The following is a 15,314-nucleotide window of genomic DNA, read 5'->3' as shown; positions in this document are numbered from 1 at the left end:
GCGTGTTGGGCCGCTCGGCCAGCTCGCCGGGTACCGCTGGGATGACGGGTAGCGGTGGGAAGGCGTCTTCTGCGGCGTCTGCGGCGGGGAGGGGCCGGCGAGTCTGGAGATGGGCTTCCAGGGCGGTCGCTGCCTCCGTCGGGAGGGCGGCCCTAACGGCCCGCAGAAGCCGCCCCGCGGTGCGGACGGAGCGCATCGCCAGCCGGGCAGCCAGGGCCTCGGGTGACAGCCAGTCCGACCGAGCGGGGTCCAGGAGGTGCTCCAGGCGGGTGGAGCGCGCCTCGACGAGAGCTGCCGTGAGGTTGGCGGAGGCCAGGCTCGGCACGACACGGTGCAGGGCCGGGTTGTGGACCAAGGGCTCTCGAAGGAGCTGCGGGAACCGCAGGTGCCTGGCCTGGGGACAGAGATGGAAGGCCGCCCGCCAGGCCCGCACCACGCTGCGGTAGAACGGGGGAAGGACCGCCCCGTTCAGGAAGGTGAGGTCCAGTTGAAACAGCTCCCGGTCAAAGCCGAGGCCCCCCACTCGCCGCAGGAATCGGCACGCCAGCTGTCGCCACGGGAGGTGGCCCTCGGTGTACAGGAGCCGCTGGAGGGCCTGCAGCCGATAGGCGGCCACCCTGCTGGCCAGATCGATCAGGCCCTGGCCCCCCTCGCCGGTGGGCAGGTAGAGGGCAGCTCGTGGGAGCCAGTGGCGTCCGTCCCACAGGAAATCGACCAGGAGCCGCTGCAGTCTCTCCAGTAGCTCCGGCGGAGGGTCCAGCACCGCGCAGCGGTGCCACAGGGTGGCCGCCGCCAGGTTATTGATGACGAGGACGCGCCCCCGGTAGGAAAGGCTGGGCAGGCGCCAGCGCCACCGCTGCAGGCGGGCCTCCACTCCCTCCTCGAGGCCGTCCCAGTTGCGCGCCATGAAGGTCGTCGGCCCCAGGAACACGCCCAAGACCTTGAGGCCCTCGCGGCGCCAGGCGAGGCCCCCCGGCAAGTCCGGCGGAGGCCTGCCAGTCCATGCGCCAAGCAGCAGAGTGTCACTCTTGCCCCAGTTGATGCGGGCGGAGGAGGCGCGCTCGTAGGCCCGCTGGCAATCTGCCAGAGCCCGCACGTCTTCCTGGGTGGCGAGGAAGACGGTGACGTCGTCCGCATAGGCCGACAGCCGGAGACGAGGGCCAGCGGACGGGCCCGTGGCCGATGGCAGGGCCACCCCACTCAGGCGGCGGCGCAGCGCGTGTAACAGCGGCTCAATGGCCAGGGTGTAGAGCATGCCCGACAGCAGACAGCCCGGGCGAATGCCCCTACGCGCGAAAGAAAGAAAGAAAGAAAGAAAGAAAGAAAGAAAGACTTTGACTTTTAAGAGACCTTTATTCCCCGGAGGGTGATGACTCGGAGCCAGTCAAAAGCATGTACAAGGACGCCCAAAGCTCTGGGCCTCGTGGACAAGGCCTGGGCTCATGGCCTGCAAGGCCTGCCCGTACACGCTAGACAAAAAAAAAAAAACAACCAACACAACGAACATAAGGACTATTTACAGTATTTACAGTTCTGCCAGCAGGGACACCCATGGAGGCCTCCGGGGTCGACCCGCACGAGCAAAAGTCCAGGGCCTCGGCCCGCTTGACGCGTCTCTGCGGCTTGAGCAGCCGGTGGCATCACAGAACGAGGATCAGGCGTCCCGCCTCGACCCGGCACAGCACCCCCTCGAGGGCCCAGCGCTCCTCAAAGGCGGGCACCGTCCGCCGGAGGACAGCGTGCTCAAACTCGAGCGAGAGGCGGGCCCGCACCAGCAGGCGGAAGAGCTGCAGGGCGTCGACCATCCCGGTGCCGCTGAGCTGGTTTCGCCGGCTCTTCAGGGTGGCCATCTTGGCCTGGCCCAGCAGGAAGTTGGCCAGGCTGACCGTGGCCCGCTCGGCCGCCCGGTACGGAAAGGAGTGGACGTAAGCGTCTTCGGAGAGGTCTCGGCCCAGTACCCGAAGCAGTGCGCCCAGGGCGGCAAAGAGAGGCTGCAGCCGGGGGCAGTCGAGGAAGGCGTGGAAAATGTCCTCGTCCAGCACCCCCGGGCAGAAGGGGCAGGCCGCCGAGGCCGCTGGGTCCAAGTGACGCACAAAGGTGCCGGTGGCCAGGATGCCGTGCACGAGCCGCCACTGCAGGTCGCCGGTCTTCTTGGCGATGGGCGCCTTATACAGCGTGCGCCACGCCGGGGTCCCGGGCCGCGCCAGGCGCCGCCGCCACGCGGTGTCCGGGCGGCCGGCGAGCACCTGGGCGTGCCGGGTGCGCACCACCCACATGTAGAGGCCCTTGCGGGGCAGGGTGCCAAAAGGGCAGCCCGTATTGCTGCTGGGGGGCAGCGGGAGCCTGAGCAGCGTGTTGGGCCGCTCGGCCAGCTCGCCGGGTACCGCTGGGATGACGGGTAGCGGTGGGAAGGCGTCTTCTGCGGCGTCTGCGGCGGGGAGGGGCCGGCGAGTCTGGAGATGGGCTTCCAGGGCGGTCGCTGCCTCCGTCGGGAGGGCGGCCCTAACGGCCCGCAGAAGCCGCCCCGCGGTGCGGACGGAGCGCATGGCCAGCCGGGCAGCCAGGGCCTCGGGTGACAGCCAGTCCGACCGAGCGGGGTCCAGGAGGTGCTCCAGGCGGGTGGAGCGCGCCTCGACGAGAGCTGCCGTGAGGCTGGCGGAGGCCAGGCTCGGCACGACACGGTGCAGGGCCGGGTTGTGGACCAAGGGCTCTCGAAGGAGCTGCGGGAACCGCAGGTGCCTGGCCTGGGAACAGAGATGGAAGGCCGCCCGCCAGGCCCGCACCACGCTGCGGTAGAACGGGGGAAGGACCGCCCCGTTCAGGAAGGTGAGGTCCAGTTGAAACAGCTCCCGGTCAAAGCCGAGGCCCCCCACTCGCCGCAGGAATCGGCACGCCAGCTGTCGCCACGGGAGGTGGCCTTCGGTGTACAGGAGCCGCTGGAGGGCCTGCAGCCGATAGGCGGCCACCCTGCTGGCCAGATCGATCAGGCCCTGGCCCCCCTCGCCGGTGGGCAGGTAGAGGGCAGCTCGTGGGAGCCAGTGGCGTCCGTCCCACAGGAAATCGACCAGGAGCCGCTGCAGTCGCTCCAGTAGCTCCGGCGGAGGGTCCAGCACCGCGCAGCGGTGCCACAGGGTGGCCGCCGCCAGGTTATTGATGACGAGGACGCGCCCCCGGTAGGAAAGGCTGGGCAGGCGCCAGCGCCACCGCTGCAGGCGGGCCTCCACTCCCTCCTCGAGGCCGTCCCAGTTGCGCGCCATGAAGGTCGTCGGCCCCAGGAACACGCCCAAGACCTTGAGGCCCTCGCGGCGCCAGGCGAGGCCCCCCGGCAAGTCCGGCGGAGGCCTGCCAGTCCATGCGCCAAGCAGCAGAGTGTCACTCTTGCCCCAGTTGATGCGGGCGGAGGAGGCGCGCTCGTAGGCCCGCTGGCAATCTGCCAGAGCCCGCACGTCTTCCTGGGTGGCGAGGAAGACGGTGACGTCGTCCGCATAGGCCGACAGCCGGAGACGAGGGCCAGCGGACGGGCCCGTGGCCGATGGCAGGGCCACCCCACTCAGGCGGCGGCGCAGCGCGTGTAACAGCGGCTCGATGGCCAGGGTGTAGAGCATGCCCGACAGCAGACAGCCCGGGCGAATGCCCCTACGCGCGAAAGAAAGAAAGAAAGAAAGAAAGAAAGAAAGAAAGAAAGAAAGAAAGCAAGCAAGCAAGCAAGCAAGCAAGCAAGCTTCACGAATTTGCGTGTCATCCTTTCGCAGGGGCCATGCTAATCTTCTCTGTATCGTTCCAATTTTAGTATATGAAAGAAAGAAAGAAAGAAAGACTTTGACTTTTAAGAGACCTTTATTCCCGGGAGGGTGACAAATCAGGGTCAGTAGAGAGTGGCTAATTTCTTCTGAAAGGATAGAAGAATCAGAAACATAACTTGGGTTGTGATATGCATGCTTATTTAAAATATGCAGTTATGAAAATCTAGAATTTTTTTTATTAAAAGAATATCCTCCTTTTTAATTTTCTTGGTATGTTTAGCCATTAACTGAATTCAGAGACTGGGAAAATTTGTTCTCTCTTCCTCTTGTCTTTTCTTTTCATTCTATATGTCCCACACACATTTGCTGTAGTGGTAGCATAACTATTTTAAATCACCCAGTGTATTTGTCTTAAAACAAGCAACAAAATCAAGGCAAGATTTATCTCCGCTCTGTGTTGAAGAAAAAACAAGATAAAAAGTGAGACATTAAGATTTCATTGAAATTATATAGTCAGTATCTGCTGTCAAAGACAGAAGCTTTTGAATTTGTCAGACAGGGGTATACAGTATTTCATTTCTTACTGGCAATAACTACGGAAAAAAGCCAAAATTAGAAGTGCTGTGTATATTACTTGTGAAACCTTCTTTTATTCTGGTCTCAGAAATAAGACTTGTTTCCTTTCACTGCATGCAAAACCATTTAATTAAATCTCATGCCTTCGCAAAATGTAGTATTAATGATGACAACAAATACATGGGAATTTGCAAATTGTATATCTACTGTCTTATCTTTTTGGGAAGGAGAACAACTAACGAGTTTTGGGGAACTCTGCTAACTTAGTGCAGGTACATGTTAATGAGGGAGCAAAGCTGAGCAAACTTCAAAGCAATTCTGTTCTTTGATCTGATTATGATTGCCAGTAGTAGACTTGTGAATTCTAAGTTAGTAAATGCCAGAAGAACAAGAATCTATTTATCCAGAACATACTTTCTGCATGACAGGGTAGTTTACAATCTTACAAATGAAGTTTTTTTTTCTCTGTGTTTAATAAGTCCAAACAGCATAAAATTAATGTCAGTCCTGCAGACTTTCAAGATGTACTTGAGGATAGCTCTGGTAAAATAAGAAATTGCAGCTTTTGGTATTACTAGAGGTCTTTTGGTTGTGATCTCACAACTGGGAAATTGTAGCTTAAACACAATTTCTCCATTCAGTTTGTTTTTCAGCAGTCGCTAGAGGCTTATCTAAGCCTATGAGAGGTGGTAAACACCTACCAGTTTGACAGTTCTCTGCACTGTAAGGTACTGGACCACAGGCTTTCAATTTTTGGTTTCCAAAGCTAAGTTAGGTATTAATAGGAAACTGGCTGAGGTATTTTCTTGCATGCAGTATGTCCTGGAATATATATATTGCACCTTATTTTTGAAAGAATGAGGAAAGATTTTTTCCAGTTATAGCTGCATTGAGCTGACTCACCCTCCCCTTCCTGCTTGACTAAAACTGATACCCTGGTTCCTACTGAAGACTGGTCTGCATGGGTGGATCTGTGATTTTGAAAAGAGCTAAAGATTTTCTAGGGCTATGAAATAAGGAGAGAGAGACCAGGAGCAGCTAGCTGGCCACACAATTGTCCTAAGAAAGGTTAGCTTGATTAGTGGAACATTGAGACCATTAAAAAGGAGGGATGGTTGTTAACACCTGTGGAGTGAAAAACCATAAGCCTTCAAATCAATTGACTCCCTCATCTGCCTGAATAGTAATTCAACAGATGCTGGCCTGTGGAGCAGGAATCAAAGTGGGGTCCTTCTGTCTTGAGCAGAAAATCAGCTTCCCCATTTTAAGAAACACACCCCAATTTGGATGGGCTCATTTTTGGAAAAAAGGTGTGTGATATATGTGAGAACATACAGTAAATCAAAACAGCAGTACTGGAAAAGTGACAAAGTGGCACACTCCAACAAAGAACAATAAAACTGAATAAAATGAAAGTAATTGCACATTATTTTGCTCTTGGGTAGTAGTTACCAGGAAATTAAGGTAATTGACACACTAGATCTCTTCAGTGCAACTATTAGCTGCAAATAACCATTTACTCTCTTCTCTTGGACAGGAGACTTAAATGGTGACAGGCTTCTTGCATAGCAAACTTTAAGGTGTGTCTGTGGTTTTAGCAAGATGGGAAGAGATGTCTGCTCCTCTTAGATTTGACTGTAAGTTGCAAACAAGTCTCCATTTTGTGTATCTCATAGCAATGAGCCAATTAACCTGAATTACACAGAATAAGTAGAAATATCTTTTAAGTTTTGATTTATACAATAAAACATATCAGAAGTTGTTAATTATTATCATCATTGCTCAAAAATGAAAACTGTGTTTTTGGAAATCTTTGTACAAAATCTGACTACCAAGTATAGGTATATAAGCACCTCCTAGCAGAGCTACAAACTGGGATTCTCAGCCCCACAGATCCTAGGCACGTGGTATGCTAGCTAATGCCGAGAGGTGTCTGTGTGTGTCTCTCCAATTTCACTGGGTCAAGCAGACAGAACAGTGACCGCTTAGGACTTCTTGGAGCTGATCTACAGGTCAGCTGGTAAGCTATTTAAGAAGAGTTTGAACTAATGGAGAGACGCTATTGTTTTGCTGATGGGGTGATAAATACTGTTATCAGCTCCTTGCTGACTTGCTTGCTTGTCACTTTGCTACAGACACCATAAAGAAGCAGGGAGAGGCTAGACTGAAAAGCTTTGTATCATCAACAGATGCATGCACTGCACACCCACCCTTGCTTCAGAGTGCTAGCAGGGGGCTGGGGCTGGCAACACTTCTGCCTCTTGAGCAACCAGCAGGGAAAAGCTTGGGATGGTGCAGGCAGACCATCGTAATCAGAGGTCCTGCCCGGGCTTGGTGACACACCCCTCCCCACCTCAACTCAGCACTCTGGAAGTGAAGGGAGGGCTGCTCTAGTGCCTCCTGGCTTCTAGCCTAAGCCCCTGCAGGTATATGCCTGAATTTCCTCAGTGCAGAGAGAATGTCTGTCTGTTTACAGACCAGTTCAGCCTAGCTAGGTTAGACTGACCTGCAAAGATTGAATCAATTCAGGCTCAGGCTTTTTGTATGTCTATTCCTAGCCCAGCTGTTCAGTCAGTTTAGTTTAGAACAGGGGTAGCCTGCAGGGCTAGTACAAGAGCTGCAGCTTTAGGAGTGGGGGCAGGGCCCGTTGACAAATTCCAGGGCACGGAACCCTGTTGTAGTGTGTTGGTAGCACAGGGCAAGTGACAATAACTGCCATCCCCACATCCAGATCTGTCCTGCAAGGAGTCGTGTAGCCTGGATCTAGCTCAGTAGGTGGGTGAGTTTGACACCCCTAATTTAGAAGAGTGTTTCCCCTTTTCTTGCCATATAACTGAATTAGGGATTTGTCCCAAAAGTTCCTCCTGTTGTTATCAGGGAGTATGTTTTATACAATGTAGTATTATAACATTGATACAGCATTTGAGTCTTCTATCCATACCCTGTGAACATGGGTTATGAGTGTTTGGCTATGTGTACAAATCTACACAGTGGGTGCATCTACACAAGACATTTGCTGCAGAGTTACATAATATGAGATAGGTGCATGGGTTTCTGGGAAACTGCACCTCAAACTGCTGACAAGGAAAACTCAGGACATAAGTGACACTGTGTGTGTGTTAAGATTCATAGATTCATAGACGTTAGGGTGGGAAGGGACCTCAATAGATCATCGAGTCTGACCCCCTGCATAGGCAGGAAAGAGTGCTGGGTCTAGATGACCCCAGCTAGATGCATATCCAACCTCCTCTTGAAGACCCCCAGGGTAGGGGAGAGCACCACCTCCCTTGGGAGCCCGTTCCAGACCTTGGCCACTCGAACTGTGAAGAAGTTCTTCCTAATGTCCAATCTAAATCTGCTCTCTGCTAGCTTGTGGCCATTATTTCTTGTAACCCCCAGGGGCACTTTGGTGAGTAAAGCCTCACCAATTCCCTTCTGTGCCCCCGTGATGAACTTAAAGGCAGCCACAAGGTCGCCTCTCAACCTTCTCTTGCGGAGGCTGAAAAGGTCCAGTTTCTCTAGTCTCTCCTCGTAGGACTTGGCCTGCAAGCCCTTAACCATACGAATGGCCCTTCTCTGGACCCTCTCCAGGTTATCCACATCCCTCTTGAAGCGCGGTGCCCAAAATTGCACGCAGTACTCCAATTGCGGTCTGACCAGCGCCTGATAGAGGGGAAGTATCACCTCCTTGGACCTATTCGTCATGCATCTGCTGATGCACGATAAAGTGCCATTAGCTTTTCTGATGGCTTCGTCACACTGCCGACTCATGTTCATCTTGGAGTCCACTAGGACTCCAAGATCCCTTTCCACTTCCGTGCCACCCAGCAGGTCATTCCCTAGGCTGTAGGTGTGCTGGACATTTTTCCTCCCTAGGTGCAGCACTTTGCATTTCTCCTTGTTGAATTGCATTCTGTTGTTTTCTGCCCACTTGTCCAACCTGTCCAGGTCTGCTTGCAGCTGTTTCCTGCCCTCCAGTGTGTCCACTTCTCCCCACAGTTTTGTGTCATCCGCAAACTTGGACAGAGTACACTTCACTCCCTCGTCCAAGTTGCTGATGAAGACATTAAAGAGTATCGGTCCAAGGACCGAGCCCTGCGGGACCCCACTGCCCACACCCTTCCAGATCGAAACCGACCCATCCACCACGACTCTCTGGGTGCGACCCTCTAGCCAATTTGCCACCCACCGGACTGTGCAGTCATCCACATCACAGCCTCTTAACTTGTTCACCAGTATGGGGTGGGATACCATATCGAAGGCCTTCCTGAAGTCTAAGTATACGACATCCACCCCTCCTCCTGTGTCCAGGCGTTTCGTAACCTGGTCATAAAAAGAGACTAGATTAGTCAGGCATGATCTGCCTGCTACGAACCCGTGCTGGTTTCCCCTCAGCATAATTTGTCCTGCTGGGCTCTCGCAAATGTGAGCCTTGATAATTTTTTCAAAGATTTTGCCTTGGATGGAGGTGAGACTGACTGGCCTATAGTTGCCCGGGTCCTCCTTCCTCCCCTTCTTGAAAATGGGGACCACATTGGCCCTTTTCCAGTCCTCTGGGACTTGGCCCGTGTGCCACGAGCATTTGAATATTCCTGCCAGTGGCTCTGCAATGATGCCGGCCAGTGCCTTCAGCACCCTCGGATGGAGCTTATCCGGGCCTGCTGACGTAAAGGCATCCAGTTCCTCCAAGTGACTCTGCACCATCTCAGGGTCTTCGCATGGTAGTCTGGTGTCTTGCTGCTGCCTCTCTACCATCCCAGTGAGAGACTTAAGTCACAGGGGGATGAAAACTGCAGGTCTGCTAGGCCCTGCTGCAGCCACAAAGCCTGCCAGCTGTCAAGGAGATAGATGAAGGGGGAGTCTGGGTTTTGGGGCCCTGCACCTCTGGCTGCTAACAGACAAAACTCGTGACATGGGTGCTTGTGCAACTGTGTCTCTTAGGGTGTGGGGTGGGGTGGTGAAAAAGCTACTGCAGGCCTGCTAGGGCCTGCTGTGGCCACAAAGCCTGCTAGCTGTCAAGGAGATAGATGCAGGTGGAGTCTGGGTTCTGGGGCCCTGCACCTCTGTCTGCAGGCAGGCAAAACTCGTGACATGGGTGGGTGACACTGTATGTGTGTTCAGGTGCACCCTTCCTGGCTCTGGGGCCTCTGCACAACACGGCAGCATGCCTCAGTGAGGTCTCCTCCTCCCCTACAGCCTGGCTCCGGTCCACCACTGTAAACAGCAGCAGGTAAAAATAATGTAGGTGGCTCAGCACCAATAGTACCAGCAACGTCTAAGGTAGCCAAACTGAACGGTCACAGAGCCTTTCTTTTTATAAAGAAATTGACAGCAAAAAGTAAAGATGTTGTGTTGAATATATGTTACACATGGTGTCTGACAGCTTATCTTGTGTTTTTATATCTATATGTTTATTATGAAAAAAAACAGAATAGTTAGAGTAATATATCTTAGGAAGATTTTGGGTTGAAAAACCCTTTGTCAGGTTGAGGAAGTACCTACAGTTGGTGTGTCTCCTGGTCCTGGATGGAAGGAATAGTAAAGAAGCCAGAGGCTGGCCTGGCATGCAATGCAGGCAAGAAAGCCAGTCAGTGAAAATGGAAATGGAGGCGTCAGGAAGTGAGGGACAGGCCAGGGATGTGGGAGGAAGGGGGATGCAGCAGTTCAGGTAAAAGTGCAGAGGTACCTGGGGAGTCAGATGTTTGGCAGGTTGCAGTGTGTCAGAATTCCACTGTGTATATTGAGTCCATGTGTTTCTGTACCTACTACCTAGGAGGCTGATGAAGTACAGTTCATAGGCCCAAATCTGAAAAGTGGTTTGTACAGTCAAATAAGCACCTAACCTCATCACCAGAACTGAAGCCAACTTCCTATAGCTCAAAACACAAAACCTGCCAACTATCTCCAGTACCCCCACAAACTGCACACCAGAATCTATTAAAGACAACAATACCGAACTACCTGTGGGGACACATTCCTCACCAAAAAAACACTCTGCCTCCAGTCTCTCAGGCCTGATCCTGAGAGGGGACAAATTACAAACCACTTTTCACAGCCAGGCCTATGAACTTCACTTCATCAGCCTCCTAGGTACAGAAACTCATGGACTCAATATAGATTAGACAGTGGAATTCTGACACATCTGACTCCACAGGTACCTCTCCAGGTACCTCTGCACTTTTACCTGTGCTGCTACATCCCCCTTTCTCCACCCCCTCCCCACCCCAGCCTTTCCCTCATCCTCTGATGCCTCCATTTCCATTTTCCCTGACTGGCTTTCTTGCCTGCATTGCATGCCAGGCCAGCCTCTGGCTTCTTTACTATTCCTTCCATCCAGGACCAGGAGACACACCAACTGCACGTACTTCCTCCACCTGACAAAGGGCTTTTCAGTGCAAAAGCTGGCATCCCAGGCAGCTAAGCTGAGCTCACCGGGAGCCTCACAACTGCACTGCAACCAGCAAGCCTCAGGCCTGTCAAAGACACAATGGGGCTGGGCTTTCCGCAGCCAGGACTGTGTGCGTGCGTGTGGTGGCTGGAGGTTATGGCACCTCCTACCCGCTTTTCACCAAGGGGATCCTTGGTCCTGGCATTTCCTGGGGCTACCGTGCTGCCAGCAGTCCCACCAGGCCTCCCCAACCCTGTTAGAGTGCAGTTTTAGTGGTCATGCCAAGGACCTGTGGCCTCCTCCTTCCCCATAGCCCCAGTCCATACCTCCAAGTTCATCCTGGCACAGAAGCTCAGCAGGGACATGTTCTTCCCCTGGTGACTGGTGATGCAGTGAGTGCCTGCTCCAGCTCTGACAGTGGGGCATTAAATGGCTTTTAAAAAATGAAAAAAGGAAATAGGTGCAGACCGAGTGAGGAGGGTGGCATTCACTCCATCTGCACCTGGAGCTTGGGGAACCCCAGCAGCAGGAGGTTCACCTTGGGGAACACCAGCTGCTCCACCAAACTAGGATCCAAGCAGGTGTGGTGTCATAACATCCCCAGCAATGCTAAATACCCTCTCACTTGGAACACTGGTTGGTGGACAGGACAGGTATTGCTGGGCAACTGTGGCCAGACCCTGCCATGTCTGGCTGCGGCTTGCCCAGTAGGCCAAGGGGTCTCAGTCCAGTGGCTCCACATCCTCGGTGAGATCAGTAGCTACCGAAGCCTTGTTGCTACCTGCCTGAGGCTGGGGTCTGATGCATCTGGACCCCAGCATTGAAGCTATGCCCTTGGTCCACTTTGGCAGTGGCTGGCATGGAGGAGACTGGCTGGTGCTGGTGCCGGTGGTGGTCCTGGTGCTGGGAGTGCTGGCACGGGAAAGTGGATCCCCTTGTTCCACATCCTTTTGCCTCTGCTCTTTGGCCTTCCTGACTTTGTTGATCAGCACCTGCGTCCAGTGATTGAGGGTTTTGGTGCTGCCAGTGCACATGCTCCCCTTCACTCTTGGGTCGCACATGCCCACCAGCATGTGGACCATACTGGACCAGAAGGGATCCAGCCTGCTCCTGATGCCCTCCTTCAGCTGCCTCACCAGTGTCTGCACGTCTGGTGACAGTGGCCTGCCCCAGCCAGGAAAATTGATCTCCTGGAAACTCTTTGTTAGGTTCTCAAGTTCCCTCACTATGAAGATTACCTGGCTAAGGAGAGCATCACCAGCTCTCAGGGTCTTGGTGGCCTTAAGGAAGGGCTTGAGGACCACCAAGATCTGGGAGATGGTACCCCACTCAGCTCTGTTCAGGAGGCTGCTGATCCCGATATCCCCAATCTAGGCCCTCTTATGAATGGCCTTCTGTTTCTCAACCAGCCTTTCGAGCATCAGGTATGTGGAGTCCCACCGAGTCTCCACATCCTATATGATTTTGTGCTGTGGGATGTTCAGCTCTGCCTGTTTCTCCCACAGCATCTTGCCCCCCTTTGCCCCCCTCCAGATGCTGTGGTGGAAGTAGCCCACCACCTTCCTGCACTTTGAAATCAGCTGGCTTGTAGCGGTAGTGGTGGCTTCGCCATCCCCAGCAGCCCTGTCCCCCTCCAGGGCATTCCTGACTATGAGGTGCAGCCTGTGTGCTACACAGTGGATGCCAACAAAGTTGGCATCATGGACAGCCTTGACCATATTGGCCCCGTTGTTGGTGACCATGAACCTGTGGGTGAGCTCGGCATGCCCAACGAGCCCCCCCTGCACCATGCAGTTCATGGCCATCATGATGTCCCTTGTCATGTGGGACTCATCCAACACCTTGGCTTGGAGGAGAGCCCACCAATGGCCTGACTGATTGCACCAGTGCCCTGTCAGGGAAAGGTAGGCGTGATTGCTACCCTGGCTGCTCCAGATGTCTGAGGTGAAGTGCAAGTCTACCTGTGGCCCTGCCTTGCGCAGTTCCTCCCTTAAGTACTACCTGCATGCCTCATACAGGGAGGGCACCACTGTTCTGCTAAAGGTGGTACATGTGGGCACTTGGTAAGATGGGGCCACAAGCTCCTGAGCCGCCTGAACCCTGGCTACTCAACTAGGAAGAAGGGCTGGCTATCCAGAGCAAGCATCTCCCCAGTGGCCTGGGTGATCTCACTTGCCTTGGGAATGCACTCCCCTCTGTCTGCAGCTTTCCCCCACCACTCTATGGTGACCTGCCTCTGCTTTGTGGGGATGGGGGATTTGGAGCGAGCGGGAGACTTCCCTTTGGGCACACTCACATTGGTGCCAGGCTGAGTAGGAAGAAGGGCAAGGGGGTGCTGCCTCCTGAGATGCAGCAGCATCGCTGTGGCAGCGAAGTGTTTCACCTCCTTGCCCCAGCTGATCTGCCTTTGGCAGTGCTGCCAGATAGCAAATCTGGGATCATCTGCCAGCTCAAAATGCTCCCACACTACGCTACTCATCTGCTTCCTGGTTGAGGGTGGGGATGGTACCTTATCCCCCTCCTCAGCAGGCTGAGGCTCAACAGCAGGAGGAGCTGCCTCAGTTTAGCCACTTGCCTGAGCCTTCACAACCTCAACCTCCTCCGAGGTGCTGCTTTCTGGAGAAGGAGACCTGGGTTTAGGGGAACTTTGAGAGGTGTGGAGCACACATTCTGATTCTCCCTCAGTCCCCAGAATTGCTTCAGCCAGGGCACTTGAGTCCCTTCATTCCAGCTCTTCCTCTGGCAGTGGGAGGCTCATGCTGGGAGATGACATGGGGGTGGAGGAGACAGTGATTCTGCTGCTGGTGCCTATTTCTGGAGTTAGGGGAGGTGGTGCAGGTGCAGGGACCTCAGGTACTGCATCTACCTCCCTGATTCTACTGGCAGCAGAAGCCTCAGGGCTGCTTGGGAAGATGATGCATCTATGTTTTGAGAGGGGGGACTTGCAGCTCTCGGTCTCCCCCTAGCCCCTCTCCCTCCCCTGCTAGAAGACCTGGCACCTGCCTTTCCAGCACGCTTCATATTAATGTTTCCTGTGCTGGAAAAGGTACGTGTGTGTTGTGTTCTTCTTCTATCTGGTCTTGTTCTGAATCCGAATATGTGGCAGGCTGTCAGTGGCAAGTTCTTCTGTTCATGAGTGCTGTGTGATTTGTTGACTGGTCTGATTGATTATTGATTATTAATACCTATTGATATATATGTGGTGCATTTGTGTTACTGTTGTGTGATCCTTTTTTTCTGTAGACCTCTCCCATGGCCAGGGGGAGGTTTAGTTTGACCAGATGTAGCTTACTATGCAACAATGCAAAGTCATTTAAAACCCCCCAGACTCTTGAACGTGTACAGTGTGTTGCCATTAAGCCACACAAAGTGACTTTTTCATCACGTGTACAAGCTAATGGCATCATGTGTACATGTGCCCTAGGAACATCTTAGTGCTTAAGGGTCTCCCCTGGGAGGGAGGAGGTCTGTCAGCCATTGGTTAAACAGCACTCACAAACCCTGACAGAAGGGGCCGGAACTCAGTGTAATCCCTCCCAGAGTAGTGCTACAAGCATTAGACATATTAGGCAGATTCCATCTTGGTTGCTTATGGTTATGGCCCTCCCCTCAGACAGGAGGAAGAGAAAAGGGGCAGGGGTGGGGGTTCTGGCCCTTGCTGGCAGGTCAGCTTTTTATCTGATTACTTTCTAACATGAAATGCACAAACAGGCCTGACAGCATGGACCAGCATCAAGTCTCTCTGATCCTAGAAGACAGCCATTCTTACTGAGCCTGAAGGTCACTGGCAAAATATTTCACCTCAACTACTCCAGAAAATAGAGATCATAGAAACATAGTTAGCCACACTAGTCTGAAGTCAACCAAAAGGCAGGGTAGATTTTCACCTTACAGGGCATATTTACACGTGCTTTTATACGTGCCTAAACTTAATGTGCATTTGCCTAATTTAGGCATGCCTCTACGTGTGCATGTGCTAAGTTGCATTAACTCAGTGTGCGAACCAACTTGGTGTACACATGCATTAAGGTGTGAATAGCCTAAAATTACCATTTTTAATGCACATTAAGGGTGTGCACATGTAGATCCGCAGCCTTAATGCACCTTAAAAATGGCTAATGCACTTGTGTAGATGCACCCATAGAGTAACTAAATTAGAGACATATAGGTTAAGGACAGAAATTATACATAAACTGGTATAAGTGATAAGAAACTGGTTCAGATCTGTAACACAACAGAAGTTTAGCGCACAGAACCCCTTTCAAAATGGCCAAAACCGGTTTAAGATAAACCTGGATGGATGTAGGGCACTTACAGACATGTGGGGAGCAGACTTGATTAATCAAGCCTGTTGGAGCACTATGTGCTTTGGCAGGCTCGCACATCACATGTACCAGTGGCATAGCACACCTCTTCGCTGAGAAAATGATGATGGTGAGCTTTGAACTAAAACATATTCAATGTGCTTTATTTCAAAGCTTGCCACTCATTTTCTCAGCGCAGAGATGTGGAGCACTGCAGATACATGTGATGTGTGGGTTCTTTTAATTAAAAGTGCATGGCGCCACATCAGGAACATACATAAAAATACCCTTAGTATCAGACTT

General features: G+C 53.0%; 1 protein-coding gene and 1 pseudogene across 4 annotated transcripts in view; one reads left to right on the top strand and one right to left on the bottom strand.

Annotated features, from left to right (window-relative positions):
- The window catches only part of MTUS2 (microtubule associated scaffold protein 2), a 575,297-nt gene that overhangs the window by 264,216 nt on the left and 295,767 nt on the right, over positions 1 to 15,314 (top strand). The gene's annotated exons all lie outside the window — the stretch shown is intronic.
- LOC132248015 (U6 spliceosomal RNA) lies at positions 3,708 to 3,802 on the bottom strand (annotated as a pseudogene).

Source organism: Alligator mississippiensis, chromosome 1 (assembly GCF_030867095.1).
Source record: "Alligator mississippiensis isolate rAllMis1 chromosome 1, rAllMis1, whole genome shotgun sequence".
NCBI lineage: Eukaryota > Metazoa > Chordata > Crocodylia > Alligatoridae > Alligator > Alligator mississippiensis.
Note: the sequence above shows the minus strand (reverse complement) of the source record. Positions and strands in the feature narration are given on the sequence as shown.